Source organism: Rhinoderma darwinii, chromosome 1, assembly GCF_050947455.1.
Source record: "Rhinoderma darwinii isolate aRhiDar2 chromosome 1, aRhiDar2.hap1, whole genome shotgun sequence".
Classification (NCBI taxonomy): domain Eukaryota; kingdom Metazoa; phylum Chordata; class Amphibia; order Anura; family Rhinodermatidae; genus Rhinoderma; species Rhinoderma darwinii.
Genome location: NC_134687.1, coordinates 242,818,301 through 242,836,575, shown reverse-complemented (window position 1 = coordinate 242,836,575; position 18,275 = coordinate 242,818,301).

Here is an 18,275-nt window from a genome sequence, read left to right as displayed (position 1 = left end):
ACCTCAAAGCCACACAGTTTTACCTTACACAGTGGTGACTCTCACAGGCTAGCATGCCTGTCTTCCCCAGACTGAGAGCCCTGTGTGAACAGCACACACCTCCTTTACAGAGCCGTCTCAGGTGAAGCCTAACTAGGCTCATCAGACAGCCCAAGACATGGACAGTCTGAATGGAGTGGAAGCCCACCATTCTCCTTCACACTCCAGCAAGCCAAGCCCTATTCCGGGTTTTACACCCAAGCAACAGCAGAGAAAACCCTCTCTGTTGAATATGCTCCCTGGTTGCTTAAAACCTGACAGTTTCTGCACTGTCCAGTAGCTGCACTGTTACAATATATACAGCACCAGAACAAAGCTCATACGAATATACATCACCGGAACGAAGCTCAGTACATACTAGTATATACAGAACCAAAACAAAGCTCAGTACATACATACAGCATCAGAACAACGCTCATACATATATACAGCACTATCACGAATACAGCTCAGTACAGAGATCATTTGCAAATTCAGTTTTTCAGGGCGGTTTTTCAGTAGAGATGAGCGAACTTATGAAAAGTTTGGTTCGGCTGGTTCGCCGAATTTCACTGAAAAGTTCGATTCGGACCGAACTAGTTCTGACCGAGCCTGTAATTCAAGAAAGCCCCTAAAAATCGTGTATAACACTGTTTAAAAGCCCTAAAAGCCCTGTATAACACTCTTAGGTCACCCATGAGTGTATCCAAGTACTTTTGAGCTGTCTTTAAGGCAAAGTTAGTGTCAAAATTACGCCAACATGTATGGCTATAGGAAAACGGATGGGACACGTTGATAACTAACAGAAACCACTGCACTTGTGCATGTTGTATGCTTAATGCATTGTTAAAAAAAGGTACAAAAATTAACCATTTTTGGCGGCAGATGCCTGCCAGGGTTCATACATATAAGGTGGTAAAAGAAGAAGCAATGGCTTTTGACAAGCCCTCCAAAAAGTTACCCTTTATGGTGGCAGATGCCTGCCGGGGTTCATCCATACATGGATGTAAAAGCAACAAGCAATGGCTTTTCACAAGCCCCTCCAAAAAATTTACCCTTTTTATAGGCAGATGCCTGCCGGGGTTCATCCATACATGGATGTAAAAGCAACAAGCAATGGCTTTTCACAAGCCCTCCAGGCCTGCTTGTAGCAGACAGCAGTGGAGGTGTATTGGTGGTAGTAGAGGTAGCCAACGGACAGCAAGGGTGGTGGTGGTAGTAGTAGCAGCACATTAACAGACTGGACAGTCACAGGACAAAGCCCTGTGGTGGGGCAGGCCTGCCTGTAGCAGACGGCACTGGAGGTGTATTGGTGGTAGTAGAGGTAGCCAAGGGACAGCACGGGTGGTGGTAGTAGTAGTAGTAGCAGCACATTAACAGACTGGACAGTCACAGACAAAGCCCTGTAGTGGGGCAGGCCTGCTTGTAGCAGACGGCACTGGAGATGTATTGGTGGTAGTAGAGGTAGCCAACGGACAGCACGGGTGGTGGTAGTAGTAGTAGTAGTAGTAGTAGCAGCACATTAACAGACTGGTCAGTCACAGACAAAGCCCTGTGGTGGGGCAGGCCTGCTTGTAGCAAACGGCACTGGAGGTGTATTGGTGGTAGTAGAGGTAGCCAACGGACAGCAAGGGTGGTGGTGGTGGCAGTAGTAGCAGCACATTAACAGACTGGACAGTCACAGACAAAGCCCTGTGGTGGGGCTGGCCTCAGGCCTGCTTGTAGCAGACGGCAGTGGAGGTGTATTGGTGGTAGTAGAGGTAGCCAACGGACAGCAAGGGTGGTGGTGGTAGTAGTAGCAGCACATTAACAGACTGGACAGTCACAGGAGAAAGCCCTGTGGTGGGGCAGGCCTGCTTGTAGCAGACGGCACTGGAGGTGTATTTGTGGTAGTAGAGGTAGCCAACGGACAGCACGGGTGGTGGTAGTAGTAGTAGTAGTAGCAGCACATTAACAGACTGGACAGTCACAGACAAAGCCCTGTGGTGGGGCAGGCCTACTTGTAGCAGACGGCACTGGAGGTGTATTGGTGGTAGTAGAGGTAGCCAACGGACAGCAAGGGTGGTGGTGGTAGTAGTAGCAGCAGCACATTAACAGACTGGACAGTCACAGACAAAGTCCTGTGGTGGGGCAGGCCTGCTTGTAGCAGACGGCACTGGAGGTGTATTGGTGGTAGTAGAGGTAGCCAACGGACAGCAAGGGTGGTGGTGGTAGTAGTAGCAGCACATTAACAGACTGGACAGTCACAGGACAAAGCCCTGTGGTGGGGCAGGCCTGCTTGTAGCAGACGGCACTGGAGGTGTATTGGTGGTAGTAGAGGTAGCCAACGGACAGCAAGGGTGGTGGTGGTGGTAGTAGTAGCAGCACATTAACAGACTGGACAGTCACAGGACAAAGCCCTGTGGTGGGGCAGGCCTGCTTGTAGCAGACGGCACTAGGGGTGGATTGGTGGTAGAAGTAGTAGCAGCAACAACAGCGGCACATTAAAAAAAGAGTATACAGGACCGAATCCCGTAGTAGCAGGCGGCAGTAGCAGGCGGCAGCGGCAGCAGCAGCAGCAGCAATGTCAGATCTAATCAGTGGCATCAGGCACAGGGGTTTTAAAATCCTCACTGATCCACGCTTGATTCATTTTCAGAAACGTGAGATTTTCCAAACTGTTGGTGGACAATCTTGTTCGCTTAGGGGTGACAAAGCCCCCTGCCGCGCTGAATACCCTCTCTGACGCTACACTGGAGGGTGGACAAGACAGTACACCCATGGCAAACTGGGCCAGTTCTTGCCAATGATCCAATCTGCTGACCCAGAAGTCCATGGGTTCTGGGATCAGGATTTCTGACGGAGAAAGGGCACAGTCCAGGTACGAGTGAACCTGGTTGGTTAGGTGCTGGTGATGGTGAACATCCCTTTGGTGACTACGATGTGTGTCAGGTCGGGGTATTGGATGTAACAATGTTGTCATCATATTTTCCAAACTGAATTGGCTGCTGCTGCTGCCGCTGCTGCCGCCTATTGCAGAGGTAGCTCTGCAAGAGGCAGTGGAACGATGAGACAGTGGGGAGCGGAGAGTGGCCCCCCGGTCAGACATGCTTGCAGCAGGTGTTTGCCGTTTGAAAGCCGTGACAAGCTGGCTGCATAGCTTCTCTTGATAATAAGCCAATTTTGCCTCCCTCTTGGAAGGCGCAAAAAACTCGCCCATTCTGGCTTTATACCGAGGGTCTAAAAGTGTGACTATCCAGTACTCATCTCTTTGCTTCATGCTAACAATACGACAGTCAGCGCACAAGTAATGAAGCATACAGCTCGCCATCCTGGCCAGCGTTTCAGAGGGCCCGGTTGGTTCCATCTCCGCCCCATACTGCCATGGTTGTCCATCATCAAGGTCGTCATCAGACTCGTCATCAACATCACTGTCATGTTGTGCGGCTGCCTCGTCCCCTATCCCTTCCTGTGATTCCATCTCCAAATCCAGCTCCTCTTCAGGTCCTGTTTCCTCATCCTCCTCCTCCTCCTCCTCAACATCCATAGCCAGATGTGATCCTTCCTCCATCCTTTGCTGAATCATCGCTGTGAGCGTTTGCGCCATAATGAATATCAGCGGCATAACATCGTTCATTCCGCTAGCGTCACGGCTCACAAATCGTGTGGCCTCTTCAAAGGGCCTCAAAGCGCGACATGCGTCTCTAACCAGCTGCCAGTGCCTGAGCTCGAAATTACACTGGCTCCAAACGCTGCCCGTCTGCTGCATCAGGAAATCATTCACAGCTTTCCGCTGTTCGTACAGACGGTCCAACATGTGCAGGGTGGAATTCCAGCGTGTTGGAACGTCACAAATCAGGCTGTGTTCTGGGAGATTGTTTTGACACTGCAAGTCCAGGAGGGCGTGCTTAAATGCATACGAATGTCTAAAGCGAACGCAAACCCTCCTGGACATGGCAAGCACACCCTTCAAACCAACATATGACTTTAAGAAGCGTGTTATGACCAGATTGATCACATGTGCCATGCAAGGAGCATGTGTCAGGTGACCTAGACGCAGTGCAGCCACAACGTTCTTCCCGTTATCTGAGACAACATTGCCCAGTGTGAGTTTCAGAGGAGACAGCCAGCGTGCGATTTCCTCCCTGATGCACAGCAGCAGCTCCTGCGCTGTATGGCTTTTCTCGCCCAGGCTCAGCAGGTGTAAGACAGCGTTGTGGCGCTTCACCTTGCACCTATGAAAAGAGGAGGGAGGAGGAGTGGAAGATAAGCTGTGTCCTGTCGGGGACGGGAAGACCTCCATTGAGGAGGGCAAGGAGGAGGAAGAGGAGTAGGAGGAGGAGGATGGTAGGCGCCTGGTGTCCGGAGTTGAACCAGAAAGATACAAGCGTGGAGGTGGTAATGCCTGGCATTGCTGCGGGGGTGCATCAGACTGCAAAATATTGACCCAGTGGGCCGTGAAAGACATGTACTGTCCCTGCCCATAGTTGCTGCTCCACGTGTCGACGGTGGCATGTACCCTGCTGCACACGGATAATTGCAAGGACTGACCCACCTTTTCCTCCCCATGCTTGTGCAAGGCAGGGACAGCTGTTTTGGAGAAAGTAATGGCAGCCAGGTATTCGCCACCTTGGCTAAGCACACGCCATCAATTGATTGAAGCCGGCGGAGTCGACCAGGTGGTACTGCAGCGACTGAACCGCCAACAACTTAGCCAGGTGTGAATTAAGCCGCACGACAAGTGGATGACTGGGTATATATTGTTGCTTATTGGACAACGATTCCATAATGGATAACTGACGGGACGTAGGAGGAGCACTAGATGACAGTGATGATGATGACAACGACATGGTGGATAAGGCCTGGCTATTACTTAGATGACAGGGACTCGGAGCAGCAGCAGCAGCGGCAGAGGGGTCTTCATTAGATGTACATGATGGTGGGGCATGTTGATTGTCCCACATTGCCTTGTGATGCCGCTCCATGTGTTTACGTAGAGCGGTAGTTCCTACATTGCTGCCCTGCCCACACCTTACTTTCTGCTTGCAGATACGGCACTGTGCCATGTTCTCGTCCTCCGGGAAGGTACAGAAAAATTGCCACACGGCAGAGTACCGTAAAGAGGTAGTACCACGTCCACCACAAAGGTACTACAAAGGCTGCCTGTATTGCCACACGAGCTTGCCCCTTGTCTGGCAGGCTTTTTTCGGGAGCCTACACCAGTAGCAGCATTGTCGCCGTCTCCGGCTCCTGAGCTAACCCTACCGCTGCAACGTTTTGCAGATTGACTTCTGCCCCTACCTCGGCTTGGCTTTTTATCACTGCCAGTGCCGCCACTACTACCCTCCTCCTCTGACGCCGTCATCACCTCGTCACCTGGTTCCCACGTCCTGTCTAAAACAACACCATCATAGCCCTCCTCATCATCCCCGCCACTTCTGTCACTGTGTTGTGAATGTGATGTGACATCATGGCAGGCTCCATGCCCCCCCTCATTACTGCGTCTGCCACCACGGCTACCACCAACACCCCCACTACCACAGCTATGCGTCTCGGACACCGCTTCCACCTCCACCACCGCCGCGACACACTCCGTTGGCTGACTCGCGGAAAACAAATCATCATCACTATGTTGTTCAGTAATATCTTCCTTCGCACCCGAGGAGATGTCTCTTAGGACTCTCAGGAAAGATGGCTTCCCGCTAGGAAGGGGGAGCGAAGACATAGATGATTGGATGGAAACGCTAGAAATACCTATATTACTACTGTCACTGTGCCAAGGAAATGTAGAGGATCTGGAATCCAACGAAACCTGGCTTGAAGCCAGATCGTCAGAGTCTTCCTGCTGAGATGACCGCGAGCCAGCCAACCAGTCCACAATGGCCGTATTGTCTAAATTAACCGGCCCCTCCGGAGGAGATAGACAAGTCTGGCTTGCTGATACTGCTACTACTACCAGCAGGCACATGACTGCTGCTACTAGTGGAACTGGGCACATGTCTTGTGCCACAAATGCTGATACTGGGTCTGGCACCAACAGATCCAACATTTGGACTGGAAGAGGACATGGCATGGGTGTTTTTTCCTCTACCCCGTCCTTTCACAACCTTTTTTTTACCAGACATTTCACTGCTGGAGTGCAGCAAGTTGAATCAAAACCCGGGGGGTGAGCCCCTTCTAAAATCTTATTCACACACTGGCTTGGCAAATGGCAATGAATGAGAATTTCTATCAGCCACTGTGCACTGACTCAGGGAATGCTGGGCGTTGTAGTACTACAAAGGCTGCCTCAGCTGCCTGTTCTGCAAGTTGGATGCAACGGGGATGAGCCCCTTCTAAAAGCGTATTCACACACTGGCTTGGCAAATGGCAATGAATAAGAATTTCTATCAGCCACTGTGCACTGACTCAGGGAATGCTGGCCCTGGGCGTTGTAGTACTACAAAGGCTGCCTCAGCTGCCTGTATTGCATGTTGGATGCAACGGGGATGAGCCCCTTCTAAAAGCGTATTCACACACTGGCTTGGCAAATGGCAATGAATGAGAATTTCTATCAGCCACTGTGCACTGACTCAGGGAATGCTGGGCATTGTAGTACTACAAAGGCTGCCTCAGCTGCCTGTATTGCAAGTTGGATACAACGGGGATGAGCCCCTTCTAAAAGCGTATTCACACACTGGCTTGGCAAATGGCAATGAATGAGAATTTCTATCAGCCACTGTGCACTGACTCAGGGAATGCTGGCCCTGGGCGTTTAGTACTACAAAGGCTGCCTCAGCTGCCTGTATTGCAAGTTGGATGCAACGGGGATGAGCCCCTTCTAAAAGCGTATTCTCACACTGGCTTGGCAAATGGCAATGAATGAGAATTTCTATCAGCCACTGTGCACTGACTCAGGGAATGCTGGGCATTGTAGTACTACAAAGGCTGCCTCAGCTGCCTGTATTGCAAGTTGGATGCAACGGGGATGAGCCCCTTCTAAAAGCGTATTCACACACTGGCTTGGCAAATGGCTATGAATGACAATTTCTATCATCCACTGTGCAGGGAATGCTGGGCGTTGTAGTACTATAAAGCCTGCCTGTATTGCAAATTGGATGCAACGGGGATGAGCCCCTTATAAAATCGTATTCACACACTGGCTGAGTAGTGAGTAGTGGATGAGCCCCTTCGATTGCTGGATTCCTGCCTTTTAGATTCCTAAAACTTTCCCTTACTGCACAGAGATGCTATCCCTACAGCTCCTGTCTCTAAAATGCCTGCTGAGCTCCGTGCGTAGACTTTTATTCCAGGCTTGAGCCCGCCCCTATGCTGCCTCCCGATTGGCTGGGAGAGCCGTTTGCAAGGCATTATGGGGTAGCCTGATGTCAGGTGATATTGTGAAATCCTCCATTTTACATCTAACATGTGGCAGGCGCCAAAATGCAGCCGGGTTCGGTCAAAACGGGTTCGGCCGAACCCGGTGAAGTTCGGATTCGCTGCGAACCGAACTTTTCCCGATATTCGGACCGAAACCGGGTTCGGTTGTCCCGGTTCGCTCATCTCTAGTCATCAGTATATGATCGGTGGGGGTCCGACTCCCGAACTCTGCACCAATTAGCTGGTTCGGCTAGACAATGCTACTCTGCTCCTATTCAGGTGAATAGGAACAGAGCTACAGTACTGCAGCACGACCGCTATACAGTGGTCGGAGCCTTCTGCTTCTGGCAACGACCACTGAATAACATACGGTGACGGAGGCAGCTGGGTTAGCTCATCGGTGCAGGATCCAGGTGTCAGACCTCCACCGATCATATACTGATGACCTATCCTGGGAATAGGTCATCAGTATGAAAAAACACCCCATGCCTAGACAATCCCTTTAACCCCTGTATGGCATAAAACTACAGCTGCCAGTATAGACTAAACAATGGTAAGGGTATGCTGGGAGTTGCTATTTCACAAAATAAAATGCTTCTACCCATCAGATTTAAGTATTGATCAGTCACAGGGAGAATAAACACTGAGGGCGATTGACAATCTTGAGCGGAGCATGCTGCACACTGAGCAGGCAGTTAGTGGGGTCGATCTGGAGGGGGGAGGCATGGGTCAGCAGGACCAGGCAAGTAGCTGTGTTAATGTAGTTAGGGGCAGTAGAAAGGGGTCCAAGAAAAGGAAGGCCACTCCTGTTTCTGTTATTTCAAGCAAAATTGCCAAGTTGGGTGATGATGCCAGGGTGTCAGTCTCAGAAATGGCACCCCTAGTGGATACTGATCTCTCTATTAGCTGGGTGAACAGCCCAGCTAGTCGGCAGGATGGTAATGCAGGTAGGGCAAGAAAATTTGTAGTTGTAGGGTATTCTATAATCAGGAAGACGGATAGAATAATTTGTCGCCAAGACCGCCTCAACCAAATGGTTTGCTGTCTCCCTGGTGCCAGGGTTCAGCATGTGGTGGAATGGGTGAATAAATTACTGGGAGGGGCTGGTAACGATCCAGCTGTCGTGGTGCATGTGGGAACCAATGACAGAATACAGGAGGAGCCTTAAGAATAATTTTAAGAATAATTTTAAAGAACTAGGCTACAAGTTGAAGGGAGGGAACTCCAAGGTTGTATTCTCCGGAATACTGCCTGTGCCATGCGCATCACACGAAAGTCAGCGGGAGCTCAGGGAGTTAAATGCATGGCTTAAGTCTTGGTGTAGAGGAGAAGGCCTTGGGTTCATAACTGGGTTGACTTTTCAATGGGGTACAAACTGTATTCTGCAGATGATTTACACCTAAATGGAAGGGGGTTCGCTGTGCTGGGGGAGAGAATTCTAGCAGGGGTGGTGGAGTATGTAATCTAGGGCTGAGGAGGAAGGTCAATGTAGAAGATAAAGGGTTAGTTAGGTTAGAGAGGGGTCAGATTATATTAGTGGGGGGAGAAATAGACCGTGGGGAGAGGCTTAGGCAACAGGATAAGGAGATATTTTTGTTACAAAACAACAAAATGTCAAATAATCAAATTTCTAATACTGAATATGAAAAATTGAAAGGCAAGTTAAAGTGTATGTGTCACGGTTATGGGTTATGTGGACCCACTGGGCCGCTCCGCCGTAGCGGATTAGCAGCTGGTCAAAGGAAAGTCTATGACAGACACTAGGGCGGGAGTACCTAGGTAGCTGACTTGAACCAGACTATCGGAAGCAGGCTTGTGCCGGATTATCGGAAGCAGGCTTCTGCCTGACTATCAGAAGCTGGCTTGTACCGGACTATCGGAAGCAGGCTTGTGCTGGATAACCGGACTTCAACACTGAAGTTGTCTAGGACACTTAACTTGACATGGACACTGGACTTGAACACTGAAGTCGTCTCGGACTCTTGACTTGGCTCGGATACTGATGCTGGAAACGGGATACGGGAATACAGGATACGGGATACAGCTAGTGAACCTTTGCAGACAAACACTGGGTAAAACAAAGCATTGCTCAGGCAATGAGGGAGTGGGTAGTGTTCCTTTTAAAGTCCAGGGTGTGCTGGGATAGGTTGTGGTCAATATTCCTGGTGCGCACGCTGGCCCTAATAGAACGGGGATCAGCGCACGCGCACCCTACGGGCACAGAGCAGTGGGGAGAGCAGAGTGTGACCAGCGAACACCGGCGCTACAGTATGTTCACAAATGGCAGAAGTCTAGCAAGCAAAATGGGAGATCTTGAGGTCTTGGTACTGGAGGAACATATTGATATAATTGGTGTTGCTGAAACATGGCTAGAGTCTTCTCATGACTTTGCTGTAAATCTACACAGTTTTACACTGTTTCAGAAAGACAGAAGAAATAGGAAAGGTGGTGGTGGTGTGTGTCTGGATGTGAGAAGTGATATATTATGAAGGCAAGTGTGAAAGAGCCAATAGTGGGTGGAGATTGTGAGCAGGTTGAAACTTTGTGGGTGGAATTACAAAGGGAGTTAAATACTGAGAAAATTATTTTTTGTGTAATCTATAGACCACCCAATATAACTGAGGAGATGGAAGGTCAGTTATATAAACAGATGGCACAGGCGGGTACTGTAGTGATAATGGGAGATTTAATTAACCAGATATTAATTGGTGTCATGGTTCGGCTACAACTGTGGAGGAGAGAAATTTCCTCAACCTGTTGCAGGACAATTTTATGGCCCAATGTGTGTAAGGCCCGACTAGAGGTGATGCTCTGTTGAATCTGGTCATTTTAAAGAGCAGAGCTTGTTGGCAATGTTACTGTTCGTGAAAACCTTGGGAACAGTTACCACAATATAGTTGCATTTTACTTATACTGTAAAAAACAAACACAGGCTGGGTGGGCAAAAACACCTAATTTTAAGAAGGCCAATTTTCCCAGGATGAGGGCTGCAATTCAGGACATAGACTGGGATCAACTAATGTCAAATAATGTTACAGATGATAAATGGGAGAACGATAGATGTGAGATCTTTAATTCCACTTTGGATAATTATACTGCAAAATGTATTCCTATATGTATAACAAGTATAAACGACTAAAAGTAAACCCCACATGGCTTACACCTTCTGTAAAAAGGACAATATATGACAACAAAAAAAAGGGCATTTGAAAAATATAAATCTGAGGGTATAGCTCTAGCCTTTGTAAATTACAAAGAGCATAATAAAATATGTAAAAAATACAATATAAAATATAAATATACAATATAAAATTAGAAAAAATACAAAATGAAAGGCTGGTGGCCAGAAATAGCAAAAATAATTCCCCAAAAATTCTTCAAATATATAAATGCAAAAAAGCCAAGGTCTGAACATGTAGGACCTCTAAAAAATAGTGGTAATAGGGAATTGGTCACAGGGGATTGGTCACAGGGGATCAAGAGAAGGCACATAGGTCTGTATATACAACAGAAGAAAGAGAGGCTGATGTAGTCGGTGCCAGTGCTGTTAATACATCAACTAATATAATTAATTGGCTGAATGTAGATATTGTCTAAGCTAAGTTAAACAAAATAAATGTGCACAAGGCTTTGGGACCAGATGGGTTTCAAGAGTTCTTAAAGAACTTAGTTTAGTTATTTCTGTCCCCCTCTTCATAATATTCAGAGATTCTCAGGTGACTGTTATAGCGCCAAGGGACTGGTGCAGGGAAAATGAGGTGCCTATTTTCCAAAAGGGCTCTAGGTGTTCCCTGGGTAATTATAGACCAGTAAGCTTAACATCCATCATGGGAAAAAAGTCTGAGGGGCTGTTGAGGGACTATATACAGGATTATGTGACAAAAAATTGTATTATAAGTGACATGACAGCCAGCATGGATTTACTAGGGACAGAAGTTGTTAAACCAACTTGATTTGTTTTTATGAAGAGGTGAGCAGAAGCCTAGACAGAGGGGCCACTGTGGATATGGTGTTTTTCGATGTTGCAAAGGCATTTAATACTGTCCCTCATAGACGCCTAATGGGTAAATTAAGGTCTATAGCTTTAGAAAGTTTGTAATTGGATTGAAAATTGGCTCAAGGCACAAAACTCCAGAGAGTTTTGGCCAATGATTCCTACTCTGAATGGTCATCAGTTATAAGTGGTGTACTCCAGGGTTCAGTACTGGGACCACTATTATTTAACTTATTTATTAATGATATAGTGGATAGGATTAATAACACTGTTTCTATTTTTGCCAATGACACCATGCTATATAGTATAGCTCAGTCTATGGAAGATGTTCAAATATACGATTTGGATACACTGAGTGTTTTGGCATCTACTTGGCAAATGGGGTTTAATGTAGATAAATGTAAAGTTATGCATCTGGATAACAACAATGTGCATGCATCATATATCCTAGAGGGAACTATACTTAGAGGGAGAGTCACTTGTTGAGAAGGATCTGGGTGTACTTGTAGATCATAGACTAAATAACAGCCTGCAATGTCAATCAGCAGCTTTTAAGGCCAGCAAGATATTGCCTTGTTTTAAAAGAGGCATGGACTCGCGGGACAGGGATATAATATTACCAATTTACAAAGCATAAGTGCGCTCTCATCTAGTGTATGCAGTTCAGTTCATAGAAAGAGAGCCCATGAGGAAAAATTAAACTAATAAGGGTCATGTAGAATCTAAGATTTGAGGAAAGATTCAAATAATGAAACCTATTTAGGCTTGAAAAGAGAAGATTAAGGGGGGACATGATTAACTTATATAAATATATGAATGGCCCATACAAGAAATATAGTGAAAATCTGTTCCATATAAAACCCCCTCAAAAGACAAGGGGGCAATCCGTCTGAAGTAAAAAAAAGTTCAGTGTCCAAAGGCGACAAGCTTTCTTAAGGCCTTGTTGACACAGAGTTTTCTGACACGTTTTTGAAACCGCATCGGAAAACACGTCGGAAAACGCGCCAAAAAACGTCCGAAAATGCTTCCCATTGATTTCAATGGGAGGCGGAAAAATTGTCTCGCGGAAAAAAGAAGCAACATGCCCTATCTTCGAACATTTACGTCTCTGACCTTCCATTGACATCAATGGGAGGCAATTAAAGTGTATTTCGCAGCTTTTTTGCCCGCGGCGCTCATTGGCCGCAAGCACAAAACGCAGATCAAAATCTTTCTCCCTGCAAAAAACTCCATGTGAACCCTTACTGTGAGAACTGTGAATCTGTGGAATAGCCTATTGCAGGACCTGGTCACAGCAGGAACAGTAGATGTCTTTAAAAAAGGCATAGATAATTTCATAAAACGAGAAAATATCAGTTCCTATGTCAATGTGTAGAAATTATTTTTTCATCCCTTCCCTTTCTTGGATCCCTTGGTAGAACTTGATGGACATGTCTTTTTTCAACCACACAAATTATGTAACTATGTAACGTTTACATATAGTGACTCACAGGTGACGTCTTCTCAGATTGAAGTTGTTCTCTTTCTCTTTTCTTCTCCATCCGGTCAATATCTCCATGATGATGTCTTCTGGCCACGACTTATTTCTGCAGTTTGCCGCTTAGATGTCTTCGGCTCATCACTTTTCCCAACAATTTTTCCGCACCTATAAACAAAGAAAAAATTCCCATGGTGCCACACTTTATTGCGTCTGATTATAATAGCACCATAAACTGTGCCGCTGAATATAATAGCACCATACACTGTGTTCCTGAATATAATAGTACTATACACTGTGCCCCATAATATAATAGTATCATACACTGTGCCCATTAATAAAACTGTGTCAAACCCTGTAAAGTAAAGCACCCCACACCCAGTGCCCCTGTAGATAGCGCCACTCACAGAGCCCCCTGCAGATACTGTCCCATATTGAGCCCCCTGTAGATCGTGACCCTCGGAGAGCCCCCTGTAAACAGTGACCCTCATAGAGCCCTGTGTAGATAGTGTCTCTCCTAGAGACCTCTGTAGGTAGTGCCTCTCATAGAGAACTCTGTAAATAGTGCCTCTCATAGAGACCTCTGTAGATAGTGCTTCTAATAGAGAACTCTGTAGATAGTTCCCCTCATTGAGCCCCCTGTAGATAGTTCCCCATAGAGTCCCCTATAGATAGTGCCCCCATAGAGTCCCCTGTAAATAATGCCCATATAAAGTCCCCTGTAGATAGTGTCCCCTAGAGAGCCCACTGTAGATAGTGCCCCTCATAAAGCCTCTTGTAGATAGTGCCCCCATAGAGTCCCCTGTAGATAGTGCCCCCATAGAGTCACCTATAGATAGTGCCCCCTTAGGGTCCCCTGTAGATAGTGTCCCCCAGGGAGTCCCCTGTAGATAGTGCTCTCAACACTGCCCACTGTCCTCCAGCGACGCAGGTCTCGTAAGAGACCGGGCCTCATCCAGCTGAAAGACGCAGTCGACTGGATGACGTCATCGCGATGACTGTATCTTTGTTAGGGCTTGTTTACACGAACGTGTATTACGTCCGTGCAACGCGCGTGATTTTCACGCGTGTTGTACGGACCTATGTTAGTCTATGGGGCAGTGCAGACAGTCCGTGAGTTTTTCGCAGAGTGAGTCCGCTGCGAAAAACTCACGACATGTCCTATATTTTTGCGTTGTTCGCGCATCACTCACCCATTGAAGTCAATGGGTGCGTGAAAACCACGCATGTCACACGGGGGACAAGCGTGATTCGCGCAACAGCACTGGAAAGGATGAGTGAAAACAGAAAAGCACCACGTGCTTTTCTGTTTACAAACTTCCAAACGGAGTGTCATAATGATGGCGGCTGCGCGAAAATCACGCAGCCGCGCATCACATGGTGATGACACACAGAGCTGTTAAGTGCCTTTTGCGCACGCAAAATGCAGCATTTTTTGCGTGCGCAAAACACACATGCTCTTGTAAACCAGGCCTTAGGCTGGGTTCACACGAGCTCATTACGTCCGTAATGGACGGAATGTATTTCGGCCGCAAGTCCTGGACCGAACACACGGCAGGGAGCCGGGCTCCTAGCATCATAGTTATCTACGATGCTAGGAGTCCCTGCCTCGCTGCAGGACAACTGTCCCATGCTGAAAACATGATTACAGTACGGGACAGTTGTCCTGCAGCGAGGCAGGGACTCCTAGCGTCGTACATAACTATGATGCTAGGAGCCCGGCTCCCTGCAGTGTGTTCGGTCCGGGAACTTGTATTGCAAGTTGGATGCAACGGAGATGAGCCCCTTCTAAAAGCGTATTCACACACTGGCTTGGAAAATGGTAATGAATGAGAATTTCTATCAGCCACTGTGCACTGACTCAGGGAATGCTGGCCCTGGGCGTTGTAGTACTACAAAGGCTGCCTCAGCTGCCTGTATTGCAAGTTGGATGCAACGGGGATGAGCCCTTTCTAAAAGCGTATTCACACACTGGCTTGGCAAATGGCAATGAATGAGAATTTCTATCAGCCACTCTGCACTGACTCAGGGAATGCTGGGCATTGTAGTACTACAAAGGCTGCCTCAGCTGCCTATATTGCAAGTTGGATACAACGGGGATGAGCCCCTTCTAAAATCGTATTCACACACTGGCTTGGCAAATGGCAATGAATGAGAATTTCTATCAGCCACTGTGCACTGACTCAGGGAATGCTGGCCCTGGGCGTTTAGTACTAACAAGTCTGCCTCAGCTGCCTATATTGCAAGTTGGATGCAACGGGGATGAGCCCCTTATAAAAGCGTATTCACACACTGGCTTGGCAAATGGCAATGAATGAGAATTTCTATCAGCCACTGTGCACTGACTCAGGGAATGCTGGCCCTGGGCGTTGTAGTACTACAAAGGCTGCCTCAGCTGCCTGTATTGTAGGTTGGATGCAATGGGGATGAGCCCCTTCTAAAAGCGTATTCACACACTGGCTTGGCAAATGGCAATGAATGAGAATTTCTATCAGCCACTGTGCACTGACTCAGGGAATGCTGGGCGTTGTAGTACTACAAAGGCTGCCTCAGCTGCCTGTATTGCAAGTTGGATGCAACGGGGATGAGCCCCTTCTAAAAGCGTATTCACACAATGGCTTGGCAAATGGCAATGAATGAGAACTTCTATCAGCCACTGTGCACTGACTCAGGGAATGCTGGGTGTTGTAGTACTACAAAGGCTGCCTCAGCTGCCTGTATTGCAAAATGGATACAACGGTGATGAGCCCCTTCTAAAAGCGTATTCACACACTGGCTTGGCAAATGGCAATGAATGAGAATTTCTATCAGCCACTGTGCACTGACTCAGGGAATGCTGGCCCTGGGCGTTTAGTACTACAAAGGCTGCCTCAGCTGCCTATATTGCAAGTTGGATGCAACGGGGATGAGCCCCTTCTAAAAGCGTATTCACACACTGGCTTGGCAAATGGCAATTAATGAGAATTTCTATCAGCCACTCTGCACTGACTCAGGGAATGCTGGGCATTGTAGTACTACAAAGGCTGCCTCAGCTGCCTGTATTGCAAGTTGGATACAACGGGGATGAGCCCCTTCTAAAAGCGTATTCACACACTGGCTTGGCAAATGGCAATGAATGAGAATTTCACATGGTGATGACACACGGAGCTGTTAAGTGCGTTTTGCGCACGCAAAACGCAGCATTTTTTGCGTGCGCAAAACACACACGCTCTTGTAAACCAGGCCTTAGGCTGGGTTCACACGAGCACATTACGTCCGTAATGGACGGAATGTATTTCGGCCGCAAGTCCCGGACCGAACACACGGCAGGGAGCCGGGCTCCTAGCATCATAGTTATCTACGATGTTAGGAGTCCCTGCCTCGCTGCAGGACAACTGTCCCATGCTGAAAACATGATTACAGTACGGGACAGTTGTCCTGCAGCGAGGCAGGGACTCCTAGCATCGTACATAACTATGATGCTAGGAGCCCGGCTCCCTGCAGTGTGTTCGGTCCGGGAATAGCGGCCGAAATACGTTCCGTCCATTACGGACGTAATGTGCTCGTGTGAATCCAGCCTTAAAGTGCCAAGTGATAAAACAAGGAACTGATAGTTCCCGTGTCTCACCCGGCAGCGCTACACTAATCAGTTGTACAATTGAGTGTACAATTAAGTGCAGGGGACTGCTACTGGGTCCTGCTTTACCCTGGTTCTCCGAATCGGCTGTAATTTTCATGACCTGCCTAGGTAGAGTCGTGCGTTAACCTTAGACCATCCTATCCCCCCACCCCCACTTTAGTAAAGACACATGACACCGAGGTTGGATGTGAAATGGCCACAGCAGCCGTTTATTAATTTCACAGTTTTATAAAAACAATTTAAATCCGAAACATTCGGATAACTAGTTAGGAATCCGCCAGAGAATTCCTCCTAATAATTCACATGACCCAACATGGGTCAGAATCGTACATAACAATTTAACGTTAACATTAACCTGAGCAGAGGAAGTCCTTGAAGCCCCTTCAGATGTTCCTTTTTAAGAACACACCGAATTAGCCATCTGCAAACCACCAATTACCTCCAGCCGTAAACCAGCTCGGAAGCACCGTTCACCTCTGCAGATGGCTCCAACAACTAGAAGTCCACTTCAAGGGGATAACACCCGATGAAGCCCTCAAGTGATATACCGACCACTAGAAGTCCACTTCAAAGGGATAACACCCGATGAAGCCTTCAAGTGATATACCTTCTACCAGAAGACCACTTCAAAGGGATAACACCCGATGAAGTCTTCAACCATGTACCTTTTTTGGGGGACGCATACCCCCGATGCGACCCCCCCACCATTTTGTACTGACTGGCCTCAAGGACTCCCCCCGCCACAGCGAAACAGGCCTTGACCACCTTAAGCCTGTGAGTTCCTCCACACCACCACCGCCCTTTCTATGCCTTCTGCTATCGCCAAGCTCCAAAGATCAATACCAACCTCGGTCAGATGAACCCCGTCACTTCTCCAAAAATTCCCCACTCCGGACTCCAAATCCCTATGCCTCACGCAAATGCCCCCGTTCTTTGCCACAAAACGGGACACCGCCCGGTTAACTTTTATACGAGCCTTATTGACTCTCTCCACCGATCTAGCTAACCGCCAATGCTTTCTTGGGACTATGTCCGACCACACTACCACCAACTTGGGATAAGATACCCACAAACACAACATATCATGTTTGATATCCCGCACCAACTCACGAAAAGGGCGGACTCCTAAGTCATTCCCACCCACGTGCAACACTAAAACCTCCGGAACCCTATCAAGCCGCGCATATGTCTGGAATTCCGCCAACACCCTGCTCCACGACATACCTCTAAAACCCAGCCAATGCACAACCGCATCCTGTCGCGGAATGCGCAACTGGCGACCATCCGGGCGGACGTCCGCCCTCAAAGCCCCCCAGTGCACGTACGAATGACCCATCAACCACACCAAACACGGAGGCGAATCTGAAACGGAAAAAACAATTAGGCACCACCAATATAACATTTGTAAAGCGTACACAACCAAAATCATAACATATGGGGGCGGACATAGGACTTAAACCTTTTAGACTCCCAACGACCAATACGCCTCACCCCTTCATCATCCAACCCCCAGCGCCCCGCTTCCGTTGCTGCGCCAATCCTGAAGGAATGAGATGAATATGAGCCTGCCGCAACACCAACCGCCGTCAAACATTTTTTAAATACAGCTCCAAACTGAAACCTGGACAAAAACGACCCGTCCACATGACGTAACAAAGGCAAATCTGGAGACCCCCTGTTTTGCGTAAAACCCCGCATGCACTCTACTGGGCACATGACCGACCCCGGGAGAGCGAACAAAACTATCAGTTTTCCCTTCCCTACTTGGTCAGTTTTAGATCGACGCAACCATACCTCTAGCCGATCTGCAAATAGGCTCACCTCCCCAG